The following is a 21,643-nucleotide window of genomic DNA, read 5'->3' on the forward strand; positions in this document are numbered from 1 at the left end:
TGCTCAACCTCATTTGTCAGTGGGGAATTACAAATTAAAACAATATTGAGATTATTCTACACACATTTTAGAATGGCTAAAATTTTTTTAAAACCTGACAGTGTTAAATGCCAGTGAAAATACAGGACAACAGGGACTCTCATTCATTGCTGAGGGGCATGCAAAATGGTATAGCCACTTCAGAAGACAGTTTGGCAGTTTCTTACAAAGCCTAACATAGTCTTAGCATATGATATAGCAATTGTGCTCCTATATATTTACCTAACTGATTTGAAAATTTATGTATATACAAAAATCTGCATGTAAGTGTTTATAGCAGCTTTATTCATAATCACCAAAAATTGGAAGCAACCAGAATGTCCTTCCATAGGGGAATGAACAATCAAACTGTGTTACATCCATACGATGGTACCTGTAAGACACAGCATTGCAAACTGGGTCTACTAGATGCAAGGGATTTTTTTTTTTTTTTGCCTTAGGGAGGTGGTTACTCAAGCTCTTGAATCATTTGAAATCTCCCTAATCTCCCTTAGGATTTAGTCCCTCCAAATCGAATCCAAATCAGATACTAAACTCCTGCCAGCACACTGTAACAGAAAGACTTTTTATTCACTCTGAAAGGGTTAGAGTTCTGACCATGTGGTCTCTACTATAAAATGCAGTCACAACTTTGTCAGGCTAAACACAGAAACAAATTGAGGGGACACATGACTTTCTTGACACCCTAACCTTCCACCTATTGTACCCTGTAATTATTAATAGATACTCTTTACTTTCAAAAGCGTATGGTTTGAACAATATGGAACCTTCTCAATTTTCCCTCAAATGAATTGCCCCAACTTTTTATATCTTGATTTAACGAAATTTCCATCTTTTACTTATTTTATGACATGGATCAGTGATTTAATTGCTTTGTTCAAAAGCCAGGTATCTTTTTCAAAGATATCTGTTTTCATTAAGCCTGCCCTAAGGGAGGTACTTTTCTGGTTTCTTTGTTTTGCTTTGTTTAACACAAAAAGTTCTAACTTTAAGGGTTACTGCTGTGTTTTAGAGTCTGAAGGACTGGAAGAAAAAACCAAAACAAAACACCCTTTCTCCTGCAAGTCATGTTCATTGCCACAAGGTGGTGGTTTACTTGAGAGAAACCCTCCTGGGATCCAAACTGAACATCAGGAACATTTTCTCTATTAAAACACTTCAGACTTTGTAAAACAAGAATGAACCAACTCGCTTTAAGAGCAAATTAGAAACCAAAGCAAATTGTTTCCCCAGACAACTTCTAGTCTTTCATGTTAGATGAGTGTGTTTACATATATCTTTGTCTAGGCTGACAAATCTCTCTGCTTCCAGGTATTAGATTGTCTTTTTCCAGAAGTAACAGCACGTCCCCACTGTACCTTGCCCTGAGGAAAGCAGCCGGGAGCAGTAGAACTGGGAGCTTTCGAGTCTGACAGGCTTGGGCTGGGTCCTGGACCAACCACCTACTACCTGTGTGAGCCTTCAACTTCCTCTTCCTTGGTTTCCTCGTCTTTAAAACGAGAAATATAGTATCTTCCATTCAGGGATGCTGGGAAGAGAGGTCATGTCTTTTAAAGTTTCTTGACAGCAAAGCTGTTATTGGTGGTGGTGTTAAAGTATCATGTTCATAGTGTAGGATGGTTGCCGGGAGGCAGCTTCCCAGTCAAGGATCACGATGTCCACTCCACCCCTGGCCGCCAGAGGGAGCCATTTGATTAGTTTTTCTCAGTCAGAGTGTCCATGGTGTTACTTTGGAGCCTAAGTGGTGAAGTGTCAGATGTGGAGTCCTCCACTCTCTGCCCTCTCGTGGCCAGCTTGATGTTACACGGTGGATTTCAAGACCAGAGATTTTTAAATTTTTGATGAGACTTAATTTATCTCAAGTTTTTAAATTCTCTTTATGGTTTTTTTTTTCCCTGAGAGATCTTTTCCTAAGGAGTTTTTACCTACCTCCAGGTCATGGAAACATTCCCTTTATTTTCTTGCAGGAATTATTAAAAATTATAATATTAGAAATTATTTTAAACTTACAATAAAAGAACTTATTTAAAATTTACATTTAAGCCTATGATCCATCTCAAATTCACTTTTTCAGTGACATTTTAATTGAGATAACTGGAAATATATACAGCTGTAAGAATAACACAGAGAAATCCTTTGTACACTTGGCCATTTCCCTCAATGGCAACATTTTGCAAAACCATAGTCTAATATCACAGCCAGAATAGTGATATTGATACAATCCACCTGTCTTAGTCAGGTTTCTCTGGTTTTAGTTGTACTCACCTGTGTGTGTGTGTGTGTGTGTGTGTGTGTGTGTGTGTGTGTTTTAAGTTTTACAAATTTCACCCTATCTTGGTTCCTGTATCCACCACCACAGTCAAGACTCTGAACACAGGATCCTTCGTGTTGTCCTTTATAGCCAAACCTACGTCCCTTCTGCAAATCTCTCCCCCAAGTCCCCAACCTCTGGCAACCACTATTCCACCCTCCTAAAATTTTGTCATTAAAAAAAATGATCTATAAATCGTATCACACAGTATGTAACCTTTGGGGATTAGCTTTTTGTTACTCAGCATAATTCCCTGGAGATCCGTCTAAGTTGTTGCATGTATCAGTATTTTGTTCTTTTTAATTGCTGCATATTCCATGGTACGATTGTACCAATGTTTCAAATCAGCTTTTGTGTGGGATGTGAGGTAGAAGCCAAGGTGCTTTTTTTTTCTCTTTCTCCATATGGACTTCTGGTGGTACAAGCACCAATTGTTGAAAAGATTTTCCTTTACTCCATTGGCTTGCTTTGGCACCTTTGTCAAATATCAGCTGGTCGTATGTGTGAGTTTCTGTTAGCACTCTCTAGTCTGTTCCACTGGTCTGTTTGTCTATCCTTATGCGAGCACTTCTCTGACTTGATTATTATTGTTGTATAGTGTTATGGGCTGAATGCTTGTGTCCCCTCAGAATTCATATGTTGAAGGGGGGAGGGTATAGCTCAGCGGTAGAGCACGTGCTTTGCATGCACAAAGTCCTGAGTTCAATCCCCAGTACTTCCATTTTTAAAATAATTAATTAAACAAAGAAATCTAATTACCCCCCCCCCCAAAAAAAACAAACCGAAAAATTCATATGTTGAAACCCTAATCCTAATGGGATGGTATTTGAAGGTGAGGCCTTTAGGAGTTAGTTAGATCATGAGGGTGAATCCTTCATAAATGGGATTAGTGCCTTTACAAGAAGAGGCCAGAAAGCTGGCTAGCTCTCTTTCTGTCATGTGCAATCCTAAAATTTGTATGGAGCTACAAGACCATGAATAGCCAAAGTTATCTTGAGAAAGAAGAACAGAGTTGGAGGCATCAAGCTCCCTGATTTCAAACTATATTACAAAACAATAGTAATTAAAACAGCATGGTATTGGGCTAAAAACAGACATATAGATCAGTGGAATAGAATAAAGAGTGCAGAAATGAACCCATGCTTATTGTCAGTTAAGTTACAACAAAGGAGCCAAGAAAATACAACAGGGAAAGGATAGTCTCTTCAATAAAAGATGTTGGGATAACTGGACAACCACAAGCAGAAGTTTAAAACTGGACTAGCATCTTACACCATACACAAAAATTAACTCAAAATAGATTAAAGATTTTAATGTAAGACCTGAAATCATAAAACTCCTAGAAGAACACGTAAGTGGTAAGCTCCTTGACATAAGTCTTGGTAATGAGTTTTTCATCTAACACCAGAACAAAGACAACAAAAGTAAAAATAAATACGTGAGACTAGGTCATACTAAAAAGCTCCTGCACAGCAAAAGAAACCATCAACAAAATGAAAAGGAAACCCACTGTATGGGAGAAAATACTTACAAGTCACGTGTCTCAGATAAGGGGCAAATATCTAAACTATACAAAGAATTCATACAACACAATAGCAAAAAAAACCCTGATTTTTACATGAGCAGAAGATCTGAATAGGCATTTTTTTTTCAAAGAAGACATACAGGCAGCCAACAGGTACAGGAAAAGATGCTTAACATCATTAATCATCAGGGAATTACAAATCAAAACCACAGTGAGTTATCACCTCATACCTGTTAGAATGACTGTTATCAAAAAGACAAATGTTGGTGAGGATGTGAAGAAACGGGAACCCTCAGCACTGTTGGTGGGAATGTAAATTGGGGCAGCTGCTATGCAAAACAATATGGAGGTTCCTCAAAAAAACAACTGCCATATAAGCCAGCAATTCTGCAGCTGGGTATTTATCCAAAGAAAACAAAAACACTTGAAAAGATACATGCACCCTCATGTTTATTGCAGTATTATTTACAATAGCCAACATGTGGAAACAACGTAAGTCCAATGGATGACTGGATAAAGAAAATGTGGTATGTATATATATAATGGAACATTATTCAGCCATAAAAAAGAATGAAATAATGCTATTTGCAGCAACATGGATGGACCTAGAGATTATCATACTAAGTGAACTAAGTCTGATAGAGAAAGACAAATATGATATGATATCACTTATATGAGGAATATAAAAAATTATTCAAATGATCTTATTTACAGTACAGAAATAAATTCACAGACATAAAAAACAAATTTATGGATACCAAAGGGGAAACAGGGGAAGGGATAAATTTGGATTTTGGGATTAGGAGTTACACACTACTATATATAAAATAGATAAACAACAAGGACCTACTGTATAGCACAGGGAACTATATTTAATATCTTGTAATAACCTATAATGGGAAAAAATCTGAAAAAGAATATATATATGTATAACTGAATCATTTTGCTATATACCTGAAACATTGTAAATCAACTATACTTCAATAAAAAATAAAAATAAAAAATGTAGGCAAAACATTATCTCACATACATCTCAAAAATGTTCTCCTAGGACAGTCTACCCAAGCAATAGAAATAAAAGCAAGAATAAACAAATGGGACTTAATTAAACTAGCAAGCTTCTGCACAGCAAAAGAAACCATAAGCAAAACAAAATGACAACCTACAGAATGGGAGAAAAGTTTTTGCAAATGATAAAACTGACAAAGGCTTGACCTCCAGAATATATAATCAGCTCGTATGACTTAATAAGAGAAAAACAAACAACTCAATCCAAAAATGGGCAGAAGATCTAAACAAGCAATTCTCCAAGGAAGACATACAAATGATCAATAGGTGCATGAAAAAATGCTCAGTATCACTAATTATCAGAGAAATGCAAATCAAAACTACAATGAGGTATCACCTCACACCAGTCAGAATGGCCATCATTCAAAAATCCACAAATGACAAATGCTGGAGAGGCTGTGGCGAAAAGGGAACCCTCCTACACTGCTGGTGGGAATGCAGTTTGATGCAGCCACTGTGGAAAACAGTATGGAGATTCCTCAAAAGACTAGGAATAGACTTACCATATGACCCAGTAATCCCGCTCCTGGGCATATATCCAGAAGGAACCCTACTTCAAAAAGACACCTGCACCCCAATGTTCATAAAAGCACTATGGAAAGACATGGAAACAGCCTAAATGTCCATCCACAGATGATTGGATAAAGAAGAGGTGGTATATTTATACAACGGAATACTATTCAACCATAAAAAAGACAACATAACGCCATTTGCAGCAACATGGATGTCCCTGGAGAATGTCATTCTAAGTGAAGTAAGGCAGAAAGAGAAAGAAAAATACCATATGAGATCGCTCATATGTGGAATCTAAAAACAAGAAAATAAATAGAAAGCAGAAACAGACTCATAGATATAGAATACAGACTTGTGGTTGCCAGGGGGAAGAGGAGTGGGAAGGAACAGACTGGGAGTTCGAAACTTGTAGATACTGACAGGCATATGTAGAATAGATAAACAAGATTAGCACAGGGAAATATATACAAGATCTTGTGGTAGCTCACAGTGAAAAAGAATGTGACAATGAATATATGTATGTTCATGTATAACTGAAAAATTGTGCTGTACTCTGGAAATTGACAACATTGTAAACGGACTATAACTCAATAAAAAAAAGAAAGTGATATATATATATATATATATATATATATATATAATCACACACACACAATGGAATATTATTCAGCCATTAAAAAGAGTGAAATTTTGCCATTTGTGACAACATGGATCGACCTCAAGCACATTATGCTGAGTGAAGTAAGTCAGACAGAGAAAGACAAATACTGTATGATCTCTCTTACATGTGGAATCTAAACAAATAAACAGCAACAACAACAACAAAAAAAACCCAAGCTTATAGACACAGAGAACAGATTGGTGGTTGTCAGAGGTCGGGGGTGAGGGGGTGGGAGAAATGGGTGAAGGGGATCAAAATGTAAAAAAAAAACTAAACTTTTTTTTTTAAAAAGAGGCCAGAGAGCTAGCTAGTCCTCTTTCTGCCACGTGAGGACACAAGTCAGCCACCTACAACCTGGAAGAGGCCTTCACAGACCCTCTCCACGTTGGCATCATCATCTCTGACTTCCAGCCTCTAGAACCATGCAAAATAAATTTCTATTGTTGATAAGCCACCTAGTTTATGGTCTTTTATTATAGTGACCTGAGCTAAGACAATCTGAGTCTTCAAATCAGATCATCTGTGTCCTCCATCTCTTTTCTTTCTCTTCAAAATTATTTTGGCTATTCCACGTCTTTTGATTTTTAGAATGCCTGTTAGTATTTTGCAAAAAGGCTTGTGGGAAATTTGATTAGAATTGCACTGAATCTAAAGATTAATGTGAGAAGAACTGACATCTTAGTAATACTGAGTCTCACAATTCGTGAATGTTACATAGCTGTTTGTTGCTTACTCTTGAAATTTCAGCAATGTTTGAGAGTTGTTGAAAGTCATTGTAATTTCATGTTTATTAATGCTATTATTAATGAAATTGCTTCTGTGTTTTTACTTCCTTTCCAATCAAGAATACACTGATTTTTGTATATTGACTTTGTATTCTGAGACCTTGCTTAACTCACCTATTAGTTCTAGTAGTTTTTTGTTGCTTGTGAGGCTGACTTGGAAAACACAGGCACAAAATGGAAGCAGCCTGTCTCTCTGAGCCAAATAACCTGCATTGGGCTGTTTTGCATTTTCTTCAGGTCGTAGAAGTCACTGGGGGTTCCCATCAAATTGCTGATCTGTATTGTGAGTCCCTGTGAGGCAGGCTGTCCCAACCACTTCCTAGTGACTATTTCATCCTGGAGCCTCAGGTTCCCGTCAGAAGCAGGACTATAAGGAGCCCTGTGCAGCCCACCACTCAGGCTTACTGAGAGGGTAAAGGAGGAGGCAAGGAGACATTGTGCACAACGTGGAGCAGTCTGATCACAGGTCCGTCCTGTCAACAGCATTTCTCCCTGGGTGTCTCATGTTTCGGAACATTTTGCAAGTCAAAGCACTGATTGCCTTTATTCTCAACTATCTTTTCAGGAATATTGATACACCAAACCGCCTTGAAGGATAGAGATCATCTCTCCTTCTAAAATAGGGCTTACAGCCTTGGAAGATAGAGAGCATGTCTCCCTTCCTAGGAAGCATGCTTCTCTCCAGTGTAAAAGCTTCGGTTTCTCAAAGCTCTGAATTCTTCTCCTGTAACACAGCCCACGCGTATGGAGGTTCACCTGGCTGTCTTTGCATTGTCCTGTGGGAACTGAGGTTCAGGGAGCCTTTGCAGAAATGCTAATACCCTGGTTTCTACTATTGCTGTGAAAATAACCTATCCCTCACCTCTGACCCAGGAATTTCATGTCCTCTGCCAGTGTCCACCAAACTATCGGCGAAGAACTTGTCAGCTTGCAAGTGGGATAAAATCTCAGACCTCCACGTTTCCTGGCACCTCCTGAGAGGTAATGAGCTTTGCCCCTTGATTGCTTAGGCTCTTCTGGGAGATTGGCGAGCAGGACCTATTTTCTGTCTAACTTCTCAGTAGAACACAACTCCTTGCATATCTATTTGGGCCAACAAAAGAAACTTTTGAGGCAGATCTGAATCTCAGTCAAGCCTCAGAGATCTTGTTACCTAAGGTTTTGCTCCTCCAGTGTGTCCCCTGAATCTTCCTGAATGACTGCCCCAGACACCTAAGGTCTTTTGAGTTCTCTGCACTTTGGTAATATTTATCTCAACCATTTGTGTGTATTTTGGAATACTACTGCATCCATATTTGTTCTAATGTAAAAATAATGTTTTAAAATCTGAACTATCAGAGATTCAGAATTTTTCTGTCATATTTGTCAACAGGGGTGATGCTACTGGATTTCAGAAAATTGGGCTAAATTAAAATGAGCCTATCTTACATTTCAGTTTCAAATTTTTCCTTTCTCTGACTTGGTATTATATTTCAAATACTAAGGCATGAAAACATGTGGCAACAAGTGATGATCATTTTCCCACTGGTTTGCAAGCTGGGGCTGGGGATCATTCAGAAGTGATGCTTAGGTGCACCTGCTGGCCCCACACTCTGAGCTGCAGAATGACATTGAGGGTATCTTCTGTTAAAAGGCTGGTCACATGTTCATGTGGCAGGGAATGTCTCTCACCTAGGCTCAGCTTCTTATCAGCTGCCAGGAAATGTTCATCAAAGGATTTTTTTCAACGAAGAAAGATTCTGATGCTTAAAATTTTATTTTTTTATCCTGTTCTCAGCCATTTAACTATGATGAGCCTGCATGTAGTTTTCTTTGTGCTTACGCATTTTTGGAATTCACCAAGCAACTTGAATCTGTAGATTTATGTCTTCTACCAGTTTTGGAAAACTCTCTGCCATTGTCTCTCTGGATAGGTATTCCTCACTTTTTGAAAGTTCACTTTATGCCATTTTACTTTTACAAAAGACCTACATCAGTACCTATTTTCACTAATGGAAAGAAATCCAAAGAGGATTTTCACTTTTATGGAAAAAGGTGAAAATCGAAAATAATGTTCAGCATTTGTTTTGCAGCAAGCTGTTACAGAAGCAGCAAAAGTGGCATCGCCAAGCTCCTTCCCTGGGAACTACACTCAGCATCTCAGCACCAAGGCACCATAGCTTTGAACTGTGTCCATGAGCATCTGTGCTGTATCTCAGTTTATTTTGTTCAGCCATTAACAAGATGTTTCCTAAGGTAACTGTTATTTCACCTTATGAAAAATTTCATAGAAATGCTCTACTTTCAGATAGTGGGGGAAACCAGTACTGCTACTGTTCCGTTTTCTCTCTCTCCTTCTGAGACTCCAGTGAAAGAATGTTGGGCATTTGAATATGTCACCTTATCATTTGCTATCATCTCTTTTTCTCTCTATCTTTTTTCCCTCTGTGCTTTAGTTTCAATGTATTCTTTTGACTCGACTTCAAGTTCGTTAATTTTGTGCTCAGTTTTCTATCTGCTGTTATCCAAGGAGTTCTTGATTTCAGTTATTATACCTTTTAAGTTCCAGAATGTTCATTTTACTTTTATCATTTTGGGGTTTTTGGGTAGATTCCACTTATCTGGTGACATTTTTCTCCTTTCATCTACTTTTCTATCTTTTCCTCCATTTTATTCAATATATTCATCTAAGTGTGGGTATCATGAAGTTTTAAAGTACAGTTCACCCTTCAGTGGCATGAATTTGAACTGCTCTGGCCCACTTACACATGGATTTTTTTCCATAAATATGCAGTCAACCCTTGGTACCCACAGTTTCCGCATCTGCAGATTCAACCAACTGCAAATTGGAAACTTAATACAATCTCTGCAGTTGGTTGAATCCACGGATGTGGAACCTGCAGATACTGGAGGACAGACCACAGAGCTTGAGCATCCCTGGATTTTGGTATCTGCACCAGGTCCTGGAACCAGTCCCCTGTGGATACTGAAGGATAAGTGTATAACACACATATAGTGAAATGTGTGAAGTGTGCTAATCATTAATGCACAGCTTGGTGAACTTTCACGTTTGTATATATCCCTGTAACAACCAGCCAGGTGAAGATACATCTCCAGCACTTCTTTCCCACACATGCAGTTATCATGCCTCTCCCCCTAGAGGTAACGACTGTTCTGACTTCAATCACCATCAATTAGTTTTATTTTTTACTGGTCTTTATATATGTTGTTGCATCTGGCTTCTTTCACTTAATATAATGTCTCTGCGATTCATTCTTGTTGTTTATGTATCGGTGTATCATCCTTCATTCTTAGTTATTGCAGTAGAGTATTCCATTGCATGTTTGCATGTATAAACTACCATTTATTTATTCATCCTCCAGTGAATAAGCATTGGATTGTCTCCGGTCTGGGAGCTATTATGACTAAGACAGTTGTAAACATTCTTACACATGTCTTTGGTGAACAGACTTACTAATCTCTCTTAGATAAATACCTAGAAGTAGAAATGTTGAGTCTGAAGGTAGCTGTATGTCTAGTGTTAGCAGATTATACTAAACAGTTTTTCAAAGCCATTTGTTCCAGTTATCAATTTATTACCTCTCAGATCCAAATCCATACTTAATTACCTGCTCTGTGCTGATGGAGCTGGGCCCTGCAAATATTTCTCCTTTGCCATCTGGCACGGTATTAAGGCTTGTCAGTAGGGAGCACTGGCAGCCACTGTAGGAGAAAGAGGCTTCTCTTCCTGGGTCTGATGTCTTACTTGGCAGGTTCCTGCAGCATGTGGCAGCCAGAAACACAAAGCCCATTTCCACAGGAAGCTTCCTCCAAAATCCCAGAGGCTGAGTTTCCAATGCATTGCTCCTTTGGGAAATTTTCCAGCAGTTTCCATCATGTGGCACCCTTCCATGGAGGGCTTCTCTCAGCACCAAAAGAAATGTTTTCCAGTGAATTCCATATGCATGGACCTTCCACAAACTTTATCATCATCCAGTGGGGCATAGCTACATGGTCTCCAACAAGGTACAGATGTCAGCCCGGTGGTAGAAGGTAAGGGACTCATGCAGATTTGTGCCTTCTTCAAGTGCTGCCTGAGCCCTAGTGGCTGCTCCAGATTTCTGCTGTAACTCTATTCTCTACAGCTCTCTTTTCTCCTTAGTAGTTAGTCCCCTCTTATAATTAACAGTTCTTTATATTCAAATTCCCTTCTCCAAAGAACTGTGTAGTTTCCATATCCTGAGTGCACTCTGGCTGACACGTGGATATACATCTGACACTCCCACCAACAGTGTACAGGAGTTCTGGTTCCTCCACAGTCAGTTATTTTCAAGTTCTCTCTACTGACTCCAGTATCTCAATGATCTGTGTGTCTGCTATTTTTTCCTCTTGCTTTTCAATTATATGTTCATGCCTCTTCACAGGACTAGTTACTTTTTACTATCTGCAGATGTTGTGTATAAGAGGTAGAGAGACTCCAGATGATGTCATTTGCCACATAGAGTGTTTCCTCTTTCCTCCCTTAAGAGTCGGGGTCGGGGTGGTGGTGAAGAATGATCATCTCAATCCAAAGATGGGTTGAGCTGAGTTGGGCCTGGTTTTCAATTTTTGCAGGACTCAACTGATCTCTGGTTTACCCCTATTCCTCATATGTGGAATTTGACTGAGAGCCTTGCAGGTCTCTGTATCCTAAGCCAGGGGAGGCTGTGGAGAGTCAGCTCTGCCCTTCAGAAGTTCCCAGCCCAGCTATCTGGACTTTGTCCTTACAGAGCTTCAAAATCTGGCAAATCTCATGAGGCAGGAGCTGACCTTGTTTTTGAGGCTGACCCTTTCTTCTTGTGAAGACTTTATTTTCTAAGCACTATGGGACATTGGAAGATTTCACTCTGCTTTTATATGCATTCTCAGGCCCAGAACTTAGCACATGTCATGTGGAGAAAATTGGTTGTCTTTTTAAGGCCCCTGATTTCCAATTTGTCATCCTAAAACTATGTGGCCACTAAAAGCTTTGCTGGTTTCTCTTGACTCCATTAGAAGTCTTCCTTCTGGGCAAAAATTGATCATTAGCCAGTGCCCCGAATTAGCAAATGTCCTAGGGAAGGGGAAAAGGAACAGCTGGTGAGCCTCATCTCATTTTGTCGCCGGAGAATTGGCCTGCCACAGCTTACCACGTCCTACCTCCAAGAGGAAATCGCTTAGGCTTTTGAAAATTAGAACTCTTTTCTTTTCAAATTATTATCCCTAGAATGTGTTTTCAAAATTATAAAGTAGACCTTTCTTTCTAAAGACCTTTCTAAATTTCTGTCATGTCACTACACTGAGGCTCTAGGTATGAAAATATGGTTCAATGTTTTTCACATTGTAGGTCACAACCCATGGGTAGGGCATGAAATCAATTTAGTAGGTTTTGCTAGCACTTTCTAATGAAACAGAACAGACTAGAATAGAATAGATCAGAGTACACTGCACACAGTAACAAGTATTGTTTCATGAAATTTTTGTTTCACTTGTGTGTGTGTGTGTGTACAGGTTTGCAATGTCAAATCTATTTGTTCCTGTGGGTTGCAGGCCAAAGTGTTTAAAAGTCACTGGACTTTATTTATTAATGGAGATACTAGGGATTGAACTCAGGACCTCACACATGCTAAGCATGAGTTCTACCACCGAGCTATACCCTGTCCCCTGGACTTTAGTTTAAACAGAGGAAGAACTAAAGTGAGAAAAACAAATGATCACAAACAAATGTTAGCTAAACATGGACCGCTTTGGGGAGAGGCTTGGCCATGAGAGGGAAGGGGATTGATTGAAAGCTGCTCTTTGGCCACAGAGAGCAAGAGGGAGCCCATGTAAAGGATGAAGCACAAGCATCAGTAACCACAAGCATCAGATAAGAGAATCTTGTGAGGCTTAGCTTCTAATGGGGCAGGGGCAGGTGTGGCGGGGACAGAGCAGGGATCCGGGAGAGCTAATGACGAGAAACAGTTGAACCTGGGTTGGTAAAAAACCACAACCCTGAGAGAAGACTGTAGCTCTTGACACTAGATCACGGGCAGCCCAGGGGAAGAAAGGCCTTGTACTTGGCACAAAAGAAAGATCAGCTGAGGGGATACACAGGCGTGTAGTGGGGCGAGGCTCTTCTGCGAACCCATGGTTGCTCCAAAGTCAGCAAAAGATGAATTCCAGCCCCAGGCCTGAAGAGACTAGGACGGGGACAGGTGCTAGTGTTTTCTTCCCCTTCTCCCTGCTTTCTAGCACCAAACACACACACAACTGATCTGCCTGCCGAGGCCACCTGACACGGGGAAAGAGTGGACCCTGATTCTCAGTCCGCTGGCGGGGGAGGGGGGCAGTTGGGCTTGTGGTCTCCTTCTGTCTAAGACAGCAAGTGACATCGTCTGCCTGGGGCATGGGGAGGCGTGTAGACCCATCACTGTGCCCTGTATCTGGCACAAGGTGAGTGTTCTGGAGCTCAGAGCTCCCTTAACCCCAGGGACCACACTGGGGGCAGGGAGTTCTGGAGGAAGTTTGTACCACCATGACCTGGCTAGCTCCAGGGCCTGAAGTCCACAGGGCCTCCTGAGGTTGCTCACTGAATCCCCCGATGCCAGCTGGGGTCTGCTCTGAGGCATGGTGCTCAGCCAGGCTTGGGCAGAGAGGCAGGCACAGGGGGTATTGTGGTGGACCAGGCTCCTTTGTTCTTGTCACTGGGCAGGGAAGCTCTACTCTCAGGCAGCCGAGCAGCCCTCATCCTTGGCCTATTCAACGAGCTGTATCCAGGTCCCCCGCCTGCCTTAGACCTCGGGGCCTGAAACTTGGGTCTGAGCCCTTCCTGGGTTCTGCCTCCCGTCTGGCCTTCCACCATGCCCCAAGCACTCCTGGTCAGCCCTGGTGACCTGCTGGAGTTTTTGGAAAGACTTCAGCTCAATCGGACCTCAGCCTGTCAGGGTTTCTCTCTCCCTTCTCAGCCTAGCTGATTGGTCCTTGTCTTTCAGGTCCTGGCTCAATCATCACCTCTCACAGAAAGCTTGCCCTGGCCACTCGCCCCTTCCCCGCACTGGGTTAGATGCCCTTCCTCCGGGCTCCCCCAGGCCCTGGTGTTTCTCAGTTCCATACCACTCACCCCTAGCCAGCGGTGCTCTGAATTTGCTGGGAGGCAGGACTTTGCACAGCACCACACATAGTAGGTGTTCTGGCAGTGTTTGCTGAACGGGTGAACTTTTCTCCCAGGCCTCACTTTTCTGTTCAGTGACCGTCATCTCTAAAACTCCTATCCGTCAGGGACTGAGCCCTGCTTTATTTCAGGGCTCAAAGAGCAGAGGAGGTAGCCCAAATGGGACACGCATCCAATGCGGGACTGAAGACCTCCGCCACAACCTGCAGGGTCTAATTTCGTTGTTAGAGAATCCCAGGTACCTGTGTGTGATTACTAGCTGGTTGAGTTCCATTTCTCAGGGAGACAGATTACTGAAGATTTGTGTATGAAAGTGGTGTAAAGACAAACCTTTGACTCTTGTGCAAACGTTGTCTCAGCTCAGACTGAGGGCAATGGTCTGGCCCCTAAGCCAGTCAAGGCTCAGGAGAGGATGTCTCTTGACCAAGGGGGCCCACAAGGGGCTGACAGACAGGCAGGACCACAGACTCCTGCCTGTCTCCCCCAAAAGCTGTGGGAAATGGAAGAGGGAGGAAGAGGCAGGTCCTAGGGCAAGACCAGCCAGTCAAGATGAACATCTGGCCCTCAAGCCCCCTTCTCAACCAGTTCTTTTACCCTCTACCAAGATGAGAGACACTTGATGGCACCCCAACCCCTCCCCCATGCCATGGGGACTCCAGGGGTCCAAGGAGCCTTCAGAACAGTGGGTGGGAACAGAATGCAGGGGGGCACAACTGTTCTCACCAAATCGCTGCATGAGTACCTGGGGTGCCAATAGAAACTGGCATCAGGTTGGAAACCCCAGCATGACATGAAGGACTCGAGGCAGCAAGGTTTCCTGAGACCTGGGGTGGTGGGTGATGCTCTCAAAATAACTAGGGAATGAGGTGTCAGGTTGGTCCAAGTCATCATCAAGGGCCACCTACAAAAAGAACACCCTCAAAAAGGACACTGATAATCAAAACTACAATGAGATACCACTTCTCACCCCCCAGGATGGCTATAATTAAAAAAAAAAAACAACAGGTGATAGGTGTTGGTGAGGACGTGGAGAGTGGAACCCTCATACATTGTTGGTCAGAATATAAAATAATGCAGCTGGTTTGGAAAACAGTTTGAGGTTTCCTCAAAATGTTAAACATAGTTAGCATATGACCCACAATTCTAATCCTAGGTATATATACCCAAGAGAAATGGAAACATATGTTCATACAAAGATTTGTACACGAATGTTCATAGCAGCTTTATTCATAATATCCCCAAAGTGCAAATCACCTACCTGTCCACCAGCTGATGAAAGATAAACAAAATGTGGTGTATCCACACAATGGAATAGCTGTTAGGTCCTGAAAAGGAGTGAAATATTGCTCATGCTGCAACGTGGAGGAACCTTAGAAACATCATGTGAAGTGAAGGAAGCTGGGTCACAAAAGACCACATGTATGACTCCACTTACATGAAATGTCCTGAGTAGGCAAATCCAAAGAGACAAAGAAGATTAGCGGTTTCCAGGGGCTGAGAGGAGGAGGGAATGGGGAGTGACGGCAAAGGGATTCGTTCTTTTCCTTTTAGGAGGGGGTGTTACAAAAATGTTCTGGGAATGGAATTAGACGGTTGCACGACTTTATATACTAAAACTTACTGAATTGTCCACTTTAAAAGATGGAATTTTATGGTATGTGAATTATAGCTCAATTTTAAAATAAAGGGAAAATGACGCCGATGGAGAGGAGTTAGCGGAACTGAAACAGTGAAATGGATCACCCGTGTCGCCTGTCCCCATCGCCTCCATCTGAACGAACTTTAGCCCCAGGAACCCGGCACCAAGAGGCCTTGGGAGAAGCGACGCTGCGGGCTGGATCTAAGAAGAAACACAGCCCAAGATTCGAAGGGAACGCGATAAGGTGGCGGCCTGGGATCGCCTAGGACGGGGGAGGCGTCTGCAGGCTACGAAGTTGGCCGGGCCGGAGCGGAGATTTAAAGGCTGGAGCGCAGAGGCTCTTAAAGAGGCCAGGGCGAATTCCCATTCGGCGTCCACCTTAAAGCCAGCTCCGCGGCGCCAAGGGTCGGACCCGGGTAAGTGCGCGGGGCCGCGGGGGAGGCGGTGGCGCCGGCCTGGTTCCGTGGTTCGGCCCGCGCGCCCTGCCGGCTCCGGGGAGCTCAGCGCGGGTAGCTGGGACCTCGCGGGTCGTGCGTCCTGGGAGCCGGGGACCCGCGGGGGTGGCAGGGTCGCGGCGCCGGGCCCGCCCCCCCCTGCGCCCGCGGCGGCGGCGCTCTATTTTTAGCTGGCGCTGTTGCAATATAAGGAATGCGCGGCGCGCAGGGCGCTCGGGGCGCGCGCGGGCCGCGCGGTCGCTTTAAGGAGGCGCCGGGGCGGGGACGGCCAGAGCGGCCGGCGGGCCGCGGGCGGAGAGCCGTCAGTCCGGCTGCCGCGGGGCCCGGCGGGCGCGGAGCTGCCTTCTGGCCAGCGCGGGCATGGAGGAGACGGCCTGAGGCCGGAGCCGAGCCGGGCTGGAGCGCGCGGTGAGCGGTCGGGGCAGCCTGGGAGGGGAGGGGGCCCAGCCGGGCGCTTTGTTCCGGGCGGGAGGTGTGGCCGTCCCGGGCCCGGCCGCGCTCGCCGCGGGTGGACTGAGCTCCGGGGTTGGCGGTAAGCGGCCTTTGGCCCCGACCGCGTTAACGGTGTGCGATCGAGAAATCGGCCAGGAGCGAGACCCCGGTCGGAAGGACCTGCCTACCGTCCAAAGAGCCCCTTTCATGGTAACCGCCCTTGCGTTCCTTGTCTGCCCTGGCGAGAACCCGAGGGGAGGTGGGAGGCGGGATTCTGGTGGACGTGGGGTGGGGGGGTTCGTTCTCCTTTTAAAATGGCGTTAACGAGGGCGGGGATCCTCCATCAGAGTTGTCAAATTCATCTTAATGACCAAAAGGTGCTTTCTTGATAAACAACCCTTCACTGCGCCAAGGGCTCGGGGCTCTGGTCACAACTGGGGCCCGGTTCATTCATTGACCGGACCCGGCAGGGACGCCCACCGTGTGTGGGGCACAGTGCCAGTTCCTGCGCCTCGGAAGGTAGGGGTGCAAAGTAAGCGACAGCCCAGCGTGGTCCCAGTACTGAGATCAGGGAAGCGCATTGTTGGAGCAGGCAGCGTGGAAGGTCAGGGAAGGCCTCCTAGAGGAGGTGATGCCTGGCAGGAGCATGGGCACTGAACACGCAATTAGACTCTGTGGCTGAAACGGAGGTCTGTGTTGGCCAGGGCCAGAGCCGAGTCCGAAGAGGTGGACAAGGGCCACCTCATCCGGGCCCTGATCCCTGAACTCTGGGATTGCCCCTCCTCCCCCACGGGTCCCTCCTCCTCACCAGCTTCCTTGGAACAGAATGGTTCTTGCCCCTCTAGAACTCACCCTCTGTCCTGGACCTGACCAGAGAAGCGGACTGACAAGGCTCCGAATGGTGATCTCAAGAGTGACTTCCCTGGCACCAGGACTGACAAGGAAATCTGACTTGAAAGCCCTGTAGCCCCACTGTAATAAGAGCAGCCAGCAGGGGTTAACAGATCAGGCACTTGCCGTGGGTGTCATCGTTGGAGGAGATGCCTCCAGAAGGGATTTATTATTACCCCCACGTGCAGATGGGGAACAGGGGCAAGAAAGAGTCCATAAGTTGCCCAAGATCATGAGAGTCCATGCTGTAGACCCTGTGGCGGGTCAGGTCCCTCTCATGAGGGAGGGGCTGTCCTGGGCTTGAAGGCTCCAGGTGCAGCCTGTGTTGGGCTTTGGCTCTGTTGCCTTTCACTGGTTGGTTGAAGTGTGGGGTGGGGAGCTGCTGGTACTAATTAACTGACACGTGTCAGGGGCTTTGCAGTGAACAAAACACTTTCACCCAGACAGTTCTTAGGAGTTTCTTCTGCTTCTCTTCCCAGGGAAGAAACTTGAGCTGGCTAACATTTTTGTAAGTCTCCTAGTTTCCTATAAATCGCATGTCCCTGCTGACTGGGGCTGAAAATGTTTCAAGCCATGGTTTTCACCCTCAGCCTGCTTTCTCTCCCCGTAGCCAGTTAGCTTTCCTGTCTGTGGTTTATGGTGTAGTTTGTCCCTTCTCTGCCAGGTTAGGAGGCATGGGGCTTTGATGCTGTGGGGTTTCCAAGGCTGCAGGGTCTGCCACCCTCTTTGGTGGGGGTAGGGGTTGAGTAAGCCAGGTACTCTGATAGAAACTGCCCCCTCTTCTGGTGACCTCAACATTTCCTTATTGGGGTGGTGTCAAGGCCCTCTGCTGAACCCTTGCGAGGCAAGTGACAGTTTTCCAGGGCTGCCAGCTCTGTTTGTCCTTGCCACGACTTATGTTTTCACCTACCTAAGACATCTTTGTGACAGGTGTAACTTTTATAACCTCTCACCACAGGTATTTCACACTTTCAGTTGATCTGAGCTGCTTATAAGGTGACAAGTCTGTTATCCCTGGGGTTGGTTCTTGAGCTTGAGTGACCACCTGGAACCAGGGAGGACTGCAGGGCTCTGATGGACTGAACTAGCTCCTGGTCCTAACATCTGTCTGAATTGCATGTTGGCCAGCCTGCTGGATTAAGTGACTTCTGGGGGAAATGTGACATCCATTTTCTATTTCACATCTGGTGTCATCATTGTCTACTAATGAAATGCCTCCCAAGGGAGGGGGCCTCCTTGCAAGCAATTGAAAACATACCTGCTCATGAGCATCATGTAGTCTGCACAAACCGTGTTTGTGTGAACTAATTGGGAACACATTCTCAAGTGTTCAAAGAGTGTGGTGCATTCCAGAGGCTCTGTACCTGCCAGGCCTGGGGCAGGCATCTGGCAGGCTTGAAGGTACAGTTACCTTTGACTGGGCATGGGAGAAAGGAAGGAGGTGGGTGAGTTCCCTGTGCCCTGGGCATCCAGCAGCCATGCATGGTCTAGAGACTCAGCAGAGAAGTCAAGCTTTGAGAGGAACTTTATGGATGGACTCTGAGGCCTTGCCACCTGTCACAGTCTTGGGTGATGCCACTGGGCTCTGTGGTACTGGATCAGTGGGGATGCTTTGGGCTGCAGATAATAAAACCCAGGCAACAGTGGATTAAGCAGGGCTTTGATCTCCCAAAGATGCTCTCAGCTCTTGTGAAGTCTGTGTACACAGGGATGGAATATGAGTGCCACCTCCAACATACTCCTGCTTAGGACAGGCAGCCAAGAAGGCTGTGTTTAGAGCAATGGTTTTTACCTCCTTGGGCTACCGCCTCTTTAATATGCTAGTGAGAGACCCAGAGAAAAGTTACTTGGATGTATAAAGTTGGGTAAGCAATTTGGGAGATTCGTGGATCTCTGAAAATGAGCCCTGGATCCCAGGGTAGATCCCTGGCTCTACTAACGTTTACTGAGGGCCTACTCTGGGGTTCTGTCTTTGCAGCCAGGCCAGTGTGCTGTTGTGGTAGAGCCACAGGAGTGAGAGTGAGAGTGGAAAGGGTGTCGGTTCTCAGCCTATGAGTTTGAAATCTGTCTTGTAGACCTCTGACCAAGAGGGCAGTGCTGCCACCTCCTGCTTCAGAGGGCAGAGGATGCTGTTGAGGCTGAGATGACAGCCACACTGCACTCGTTGGTACCTGCCATGTATCCTTGGTGCCCATCTCCAGTCTTCTATGTAGCATTCCTACTGCTTGGAATGAGGCTGGTCCCGCCTGTTCTGAGACTCCACCCCTGGCCCTCTTGGCCTGGCACCCACCGCTTTAGTCCTCCTGCCTGTTAGCTGGTTAGCATGATCCAAGGCAGCTTTCTACAGCCCACCCCATGTAGGGGTCGTGAAGTAGCAAGGGGTATTTAGCTTTTTAACGTCCCCATCATTGTCCTCTAGTATTCTTGATGGCTTTACTAAGTGGGGTCTGCTGATGGCCAGATGGCAGTATATTGTCACCGCTGGTTGTGAGGTGACATTCTGGGCCTCAGAGGGACATATTTTCTACAGAGCCTGGCCTCTGGCCACCTAGATGGATAAAATGTGATTTGGATCTGGGTTGTGCTGCTAGTGAGATTTTGAAGTGTACCAGGAAGGGATTTGGCTGTGCAGCATATGGCGATAGCGGAGGGAGAGGGGACGGAGGGTTCTGTGCTCTGTTCGGGTCCTCTGTGACCATAAATAGGGCCTTGGGTGCGTCGGGTGCTGCAGGGGCCCAGGCTCCCTGTGTGACTTCCCTGCCCCACCCTCAGTGTTGTCATGGGGTCAGATGAAATACACAGATAAGAACAAGCTTGGGAGACCAAAAAGGGCTGTGAGATTTAAAAGCATTATCGTCATTCAAGCTACCTTCAGATAACAGAACCAGAGACCCGGAAGGGGCCCCTGGAACATTCTGAGACCCCACCCCTGGCCCTCTTGGCCTGGGGTCCAAGATCTCCTGGGGTCCAAGGTCTCCTGGGTCTCAATTCAGACACAGGAGAGTGCCTTTCTCAGGGTGGTGAGGGAGATAGTTTTAGGTGGCACACATTTTAATTGTTATATACTTATTTATATGTATTATAAAACTACGGGCATTGTGTCAAACCTGGGTTTTTCTTATGAATATTTTGCTCAGATTAAGACTAAATAAAGATTTTAAGTGAAAAAGTGTGGTGATTTTGAAGGCAAAGATTAAGCCAGTAATAGTTCAGTAGTAGGCAAATATGGCCCAAATAGGAAAATGACCCCTTGAATAAAGACTTGGAAACTTTCAACAGGAGGTCCCTCCTGTGCAGCCTATGAGGGGTGGGGCTTAGCTGGACCTTTCTGGAGACAGGGAGCCTACTGCCCCTGAAATCAGTCCACCCTATTTGGTTCATCCTTGGAAAGCTCTTTCCTTCCCCCCTCAACCTGTCCCGCATGAACCTTGACAAGCATGCTTCTCTCCAGCACGAGCGGCTCTGCTTTCTCCCAACTGCTGCTCAGGTGATGTGTCTAGACGTCTAGATGTCCATCCTCCCTACCTCCCTCCCTCTCTCCCTTCTCTTCCCTCCCTTCCTTCAGTGAAGACTTGTGGGCTGGACTGGGCTAGACACACTGCATTTGCCATCTCTAAGCCTCACAGCGGTTTTACTGTTAGCCCTTTGCAGATGTGGAAACTGGGGCTCAGGGTGGTTAAGTAGGCTCCTTACAGCCATGGCCTGAAGGAAGCAGAGCCTGGGAGGAGTCTGACCAAGATCTGTCTGGTCCTGGAGCACATGCTCCATCTGCTAAATGGTGCTGCTCCCAGAACTGATGACCAAAGTGAGCCATCCCTTCTCGCCTGATGCTTGTGAGACACAGCCCACCAGGGGTCTGACCGCAGGTAGTCAATGATGCATTGGAGGGAAGGCCTCATGAGAGGGGACAGGGCAGCTCACGCTCAGAGACTTTGGGAGGCAGCAGAAGTCATGGAAGGGCAGGCGCTGCTATTGACAAGAGGGAGCCTAGATGGGACAATGGTTTTCCCCAACTCTCATCAGTCTCATAGTCAACCAGGAACCCCTCCATCATTCATGCATTTGTTATATTTTTTAATTTTGAAAACTGTAAAGAACAGCAATACAAAGGATAATATATAACAAACACCATGTACCCATTACCCCAATGAGCAGATGTGGCCCTTTTGTTGGC

The 21,643-nt window shown here is 45.1% G+C and overlaps 1 protein-coding gene across 4 annotated transcripts in view; it reads left to right on the forward strand.

The window, feature by feature from the left end:
- Positions 1–15,633: 15,633 nt before the first annotated feature.
- Positions 15,634–21,643, forward strand: part of MRAS (muscle RAS oncogene homolog) — a 54,347-nt gene continuing 48,337 nt past the window's right edge. The window contains exon 1 of one of the 4 annotated variants that reach the window (XM_031678204.2): positions 15,634–16,107. The gene's annotated coding sequence lies outside the window, so the exon portion shown is untranslated. Of the gene's footprint in view, positions 16,108–16,390; positions 16,555–16,648; positions 16,789–21,643 lie in introns of those variants that run through there. The other 3 variants (XM_031678193.2, XR_012069334.1, XM_072957327.1) reach the window with 3 other exon arrangements.

The sequence above is a fragment of the Vicugna pacos genome, chromosome 1, assembly GCF_048564905.1.
Source record: "Vicugna pacos chromosome 1, VicPac4, whole genome shotgun sequence".
In the NCBI taxonomy this organism is placed as follows: domain Eukaryota; kingdom Metazoa; phylum Chordata; class Mammalia; order Artiodactyla; family Camelidae; genus Vicugna; species Vicugna pacos.